We start from the raw sequence: 6,764 nt of genomic DNA, 5'->3' as shown, positions 1-6,764 counted from the left end.
TATAAGCTATGTATGTTCCTGAATATAAATTTAATCTAAACAAACGTTGATATCAAAATAAATATATAATAATAAATTCGTTACACTGTTGACTAGTTGTCATTCCTCTAATCTATCTGTTGACTAGTTGTCTTTTCTCTAATCTAATTGTTGACTAGTTGTCTTCTCTCTAGTCTAACTGGTGACTAGTTGTCTTCTTTCAAATCTATCTGTTGACTAGTTGTATTCTTTCTAGTCTAACTGTTGACTAGTTGTCTTCTTCTAGTCTATCTGCTGACTAGTTGTCTTCGCTCTGGTCTATTTATTGACTAGTTGTCGTCTCTCTGGTCTAATTGTTGACTAGTTATCTTCTCTCTAGTCCAACTGGTGACTAGTTGTCTTCTCTCTAGTCTATCTGTTGACTAGTTGCCTTTTCTCTAGTCTAATTGTTGACTAGTTGTCTTCTCTCTAGTCTAACTGGTGACTAGTTGTCTTCTCTCAAATCTATCTGTTGACTAGTTGTCTTATTTTTAGTCTAACTGTTGACTAGTTGTCTTCTTCTAGTCTATCTGCTGACTAGTTGTCTTCTCTCTGGTCTAATTGTTGACTAGTTGTCTTCTCTCTGGTCTATTTATTGACTAGTTGTCGTCTCCCTGGTCTAATTGTTGACTAGTTGTCTACTCTATAGTGTAACTGTTGACTAGTTGGCTTCTTTGAAATCTATTTGTTCAAAATTAGAAAGGGCTACGATAGATAGCCCTTCTGTAGTTTTGCACGAATAGTAGAAACAAACAAATTTTTCAACCTTCTTATGGTAATACAAGCTTATAGGATGTTAAAATATAAAAGCTAAAAAATCTACTGAAATACATAAAAAATGTGTTCGTTTCTCATCGTTTCCTTGATGCATTTTCTTATTATCTCGCCACTGCTTTTTTTATCTTTCTACCCTCCCCCGAAATGCATTCATAAACCCCGTACGTTCACACCCACTCACGTGCACATGTGGCCTAGCGCTAAGATTTTATGAATCGTAGTAATTCATCTAGAATGTGGAGTCTAGTAAATACTTATCATCGCTACAAATAATGACGCGCACTTATTTATATCAACGCAAGTGAAACTACGACAAAATGGTTTTCTTCCCACAAGACGCCAAATGATCTACTTGGAACATAGGAGCGCTCTGCAAAACTACAATGTCATTAACACATCATTCTGTATCATACTAAACTTGAAAACTTTTTTCTAACAAAAACACGTGAATTTCATCACGTTCTTTACGTGTTTGAGTTTCTTATGTAGAAGTTCTTAATGCAATAACTTTCATACACTAACAAAATATTTTCAGTGAAACCAGAATTTCTGATAAAAAAAAGTAAAAAAAAAACCTGGTAAGATCTATTCAAGATCACTAAAACGGAATCTTATGAGGAATGAAACTTTCTACTCTTCACTGCCGTTCATCTATCTGTATTCCTATACTGTTAATGTCACTGAATTATATTTCATTTCCACAAAAAACGAATACGCTTAATTTTATACCCTTATGACTTCTCTGGCAAATTTGGAAAATATTTCCTTTCAGGATTTTAAGGGAAAATCTTAAATGAATTATTTATATAAGAAATTATAGAGCAAAGTTACGCAAAGTAACACGTGAGCACTGTGGGTCCAGAAATGACTTTCACAACTGTTTTATCCGTAAATTGTTGATATTTAGTTTCACTTCTATGACAGTAGAAGTTATTATCAGTATAGTTGACATAACTTTGTTATATCATTATTATCAAAATCTGACATCAAGTCGATTGTTTTCGTTGGTGACTTGCGCGTTATATATATATAATCGTGTGGATCTATGTAGCAACCATGTCTGAATGACGAATAGATTAACATTATTCTATAACTAGCTACAGTTGGATTAGTGCAAATTGGACTGGATCTTGATTCTTTCCCATGAGCGATACTTTAACAGACCTTCTCTTTTTAGTTTATGATATAATGGAAACTATACCCAAGATGCAGTGGTTAACTTGTAAAACACACCAATGATCCAACCAGCTGATTTAATAATATTCTGAGCGGTTTAAATTCTTTTCCGGTCTTGTTAGATCGACAACTAAAAGTATTCTACAGTCTGAATAGTTGGATTCAAGTAACTCACTTGAAATGAAATATATCTCAGTGTAAGAACACGATTTGAAAATACCGACCACAAACATGAAATATATCTCAGTGTAGGAACACGATTTGAAAATACTGACCACAAACATGAAATATATCTCAGTGTAAGAACACGATTTAAAAATACCGACCACAAACATGAAATATATCTCAGTGTAGGAACACGATTTGAAAATACCGACCACAAACATGAAATATATCTCAGTGTAAGAACACGATTTGAAAATACCGACCACGAACATCTAACCATAAAATGAAGACTACTTGTTTGAGTCGTGTTTCAAGTTGAGCCATTTTAAAAATGATCAAATTGAGCAGATTTGTAATCTAATCTCTCTCCCTCTGTGGTTCTACAAATATAACTTTCAAATGTTTATCAATTCCAGGAAATGCAATTTATGGATTAGTTATTGAAGTACAAGGACTTGGCAGTAATAGACAGTCAAAAGTAAGAAAATAATAATAATCGGTTGAGGATGGTAACAGATTCTTCTTCAACGGGATGTCAACCCATCGCAGGTTAACTCCAAGCTAACAGCTGGTATCCTTCATACAGCTGGGTAAACTAAAGCAATTGGAGTAAAGTGTCTTTTTCAAGGACACAGTATTAACATGTAGCGAGCAAGCCTCGAACTTGCAACCATCCAACCACGAAGTAACGTCGTACAGTACTGTGCATAAATTAAAAATCACTCATTTATTACTACCTATCTTAAATACACACCATGCTGAGTTTATTTTAATGCAGGTATTTTAGAAATTCAAAAGGTTCAAAAGCAAAATCAACGCACATAAAGCACATTTATGGTTCATTCCTCTTATATTTTATGTGTCCAACTTAACTGAAACCACTGCCAGAAACTGATGAGGAATACTTTATTCGAGGTTTTGGAGATACTAAGTGGGAATTAAATTCCAAGAGTCCTAAAATAATGCCTTTGATTTTGGCTACCTCTGCTGTTTTCCTCGATCAAGCCCCCGGTGAAACAAAGGTAAGTCTAAGTTCAGGAGTTCGATTTCTCTTGGTTGACACAGCAGATAGCCCGATGTGGCTTTGCTATAAAAATGCACACACATTTTCTACCAAGATGGCCCAACACACATACACTTTGCAATATTGAGGTGTAGGCTCTGTATAGACCACGAAAAACATACTAAGTCTTTTGTCTTCTTCACTTCTTTTAAGATACTGTTTTGCTGTATCCGCTGTTTGTTTGGATCATTATCTTGATGGAAAATGGAATGTTTCCACTAAACTAGAATGTTTCCACTAAACTACGTCCAGAAGGAACAGCATGGTGGATGAGTAGTTGCTTATATTGGGCATAATCCAGGACTCCAGATGAGATCATCAACTCCAGTTGTGAATAAACTTCTCAATTACTTGGACGCTATTTCCACCATGCTAAACAGTTGTTGCAGACAGTTTTCATTAAATCTCTCACCACTCCTTTAACAAATACACTGACATCTATTGGTTTAAAAATCTCATACTTTGACTCATCAGAATAAGGTATTCTTCTCCACATACAGGTTGTATACTTTTTGTGAGTTCTTGAAAATTTAAGTATTTTCTGTTTTGTTTTTCCTTTCCAGAAAAAAAAAAGTTTTTCTTAGTGCAATGTACACTTTCAGCCTTTCTTGGAACAGTTTGCGTCACGCACTGAGGAAGAGTCAACTCTAACATCAGGGTTTCTTGAAGGTCCGCAGTAAAACATCTGCTAGATAAATGTCTATCTAAGAGTGAAGTAAATCTCAGATATTTAACATCTGATCTGGAAAGCTTAGGTGTTCTTCTGGACCTACTCTTGTCGTCAACAGTACCTATTTCATTGTATCTTTTGATTACTTTATGAAGCACAGTTTTGAAATGCTCGTTTTTCCAGAAACTTCACTCCAACTATAGGCATGTTCGTGTAAAGCTATTATTCTATATCTATACTTCATCAGAAATTGTGCATCTTGGAGCCATATTTCGTAATTGAAAGTAAATCAGTCATATTAGTATTACAGACTAAACAACATTTTATTTTATTTTTTCACAAAAATAAACAATAACTCTAACGATTAAGGAAAAGCGTTTTTTCAATACTTTTACGTTAGAAAATTGATAAAGGTGTTGAATGCTACTAGATATTGAACGTCAGTACAATAGTCACAGCATAACAACACCTAAGCCTACATGTCCCAGTTTTTAGAAACACCACTATTGTTACATTCATACATCCCATATTTCTTAGAATTAATTTAAACCAAACACATGTTTGTAAGGTATTCAAATAGATAAGCGTTTTTTTTATTTACATTATTACTATATTTTATCCTGGACACATTTTTCACAGGAGACTGAATGGTGGTCTCTAATTTATGCACAGCAATGTATAGTGTATACATGAATATATAGTTATCAAGGTAATTACGTCAAAGGACTAAAACATGTTGAAATTAAATCACTCGACTCAACTGCACTTGTCTCCTTCACTTGACAAGTTGTTAAAACTTTGTCTTCTTTATAGAAGACATCACACTTTAACAAGACATCACAATTGTGTCTTGAACTTCTTGTGTTTATTTGAAATGAAATAAAATAAAATGTAGAATCATTTTATGTTCAGACGCATCTTTTTTTCAAAATGTAGGATTTTCCAAAACACTTTTATTGAATGTATAGCTTAAGAAACAGTGATTTGAGAAAACATTATTTAAATATTTAAATGCAAATTAAAATAAGAAAAGGTTAAATTAGAAAAGAAATTAAATTAGATATGTTATAATTGCATTATAGAATATTTGAACTGGTATTTTGTTTTTGTTTGTTTTGTTGTTGTTTTTTTTGTTAAACAGCGCTGCTCAGGAAAAATTTCTCATCAAGCATTTTTTTCCTCAAATAATTAAGGGTACTATCATATTGAAACGAACTAACCATTAGATAAAATTAATATGTTGTTAGGTATATATGCATATACACCTCTTAATGTACAACGTCTTTTCGAAAAAGAAAGTATATAAACCATATTTGATTGCAAAAAAAGTTTTCTTGAAAGTATAAAAAATCTTATAAAAAGTACATATTGGGTAGATTGTTCCTCTGTTTTTTCTCAGAATATAATTGTTGATAATTTAGTCTTTTTCTTCATCGCCTCTAATTTTGTAATGCTTAAGAATGGTGAAAAAGTAAAATACATGTTTTTATCTATTCGTACATTATTTTCAACTCGTGTTCTAAAGGTTTTGATATTCGAGATAACAACTGTAATTGAGTGTAGCTGTAACACAGCAAAACAGTATCACACGCTAACAAACGATCAAGCTAAAAAAAAAATGTTGGCGAAGAATTGTTCCATTTGAAACTATATAATGATAATCTTCTAAAAAGAGTTGGGAAAACTAGTTGCACAGTATTGAAACAAAGTGTGGAATCATAGAAGTACAGTATTAAAAACAGTAGAAAAATTAGTTGCATCAAACTCCTGCCTTACCTGCTTGAAAAATAATAAGGATTTTATATTTTGATCTTTTCTACAACAACCAAACAGACAGACTGACGAATACACAGATAAATGTTGAAAAAACTTCTTTATTATCGGATAAACAAAGTATTATTTGTATGATTACAACACGTCACTAGGGTTAACCTGCCATCATCAGGTACATAAACAAGTTATACTAACATAGAACATTATATAATTATTTAGTTACATGGATAGATAGATGAGATTTGGTAACTGGGACAGTTATACACGTTCAATGGAAATATTAGAAAGAAAATCATTTATTCGTTAAATAATTGAAAATTACAACACGTCACTAGGGTTAACCTGCCATCATCAGGTACATAAACAAGTTATACTAACATAGAACATTATATAATTATTTAGTTACATGGATAGATAGATGAGATTTGGTAACTGGGACAGTTATACACGTTCAATGGAAATATTAGAAAGAAAATCATTCATTCGTTAAATAATTGAAAAACGAACGATAAACAAAAGATTTCGATTTGAACCGATATTTGCAAGTGAGTCAATTATATATGAGAACCAGTTTTTTATAAGTATACTATGAACTGTTAGTATATTGAAAAGCTGTCCTAGAAAACCGCCATCTAATGATAAAAAAAACATTAAGTTGGATTATATAAAAAGTTATCTATATATTTGTACTAGTTAAGATAAAAATCACTGAAAAAAATCCATGATATTTTTGCAGAAAACATAAGTATTTATCATTCTTTGCTTAATCTATTTGTTAATTATACACATTAGCTAATTAGAAAATTTTAAACTAATATACAGACGTTAGAAGCGGATGCAAACATCCAAAGAATTACAATATTAAGTGACAGTAATGTTAATTTACTTAATTAAACGGTATATTTTCCTTTAAATAAACAAACATTCTGATTTAATAAATGTGCTTCTTACACTCTTATTAAATGAATTTATTTTGCAACGTTCCAGCCTTTGGCCCACTTCAGGCAATGATCGATGAATAATCCTATCATTATTTGTGTAAGGAAGCACATTACGCTAAGAGACTTGTATATATAAGACACAACGATCTGTGAGCATAATGAAATAATTTAATGCATACTA

Source organism: Limulus polyphemus, unplaced genomic scaffold (assembly GCF_000517525.1).
Source record: "Limulus polyphemus unplaced genomic scaffold, Limulus_polyphemus-2.1.2 Scaffold5380, whole genome shotgun sequence".
Taxonomy (NCBI): Eukaryota; Metazoa; Arthropoda; class Merostomata; order Xiphosura; family Limulidae; genus Limulus; species Limulus polyphemus.
The sequence above is the reverse complement of the archived record's forward strand: the minus strand, read 5'-3'. Positions refer to the sequence as shown.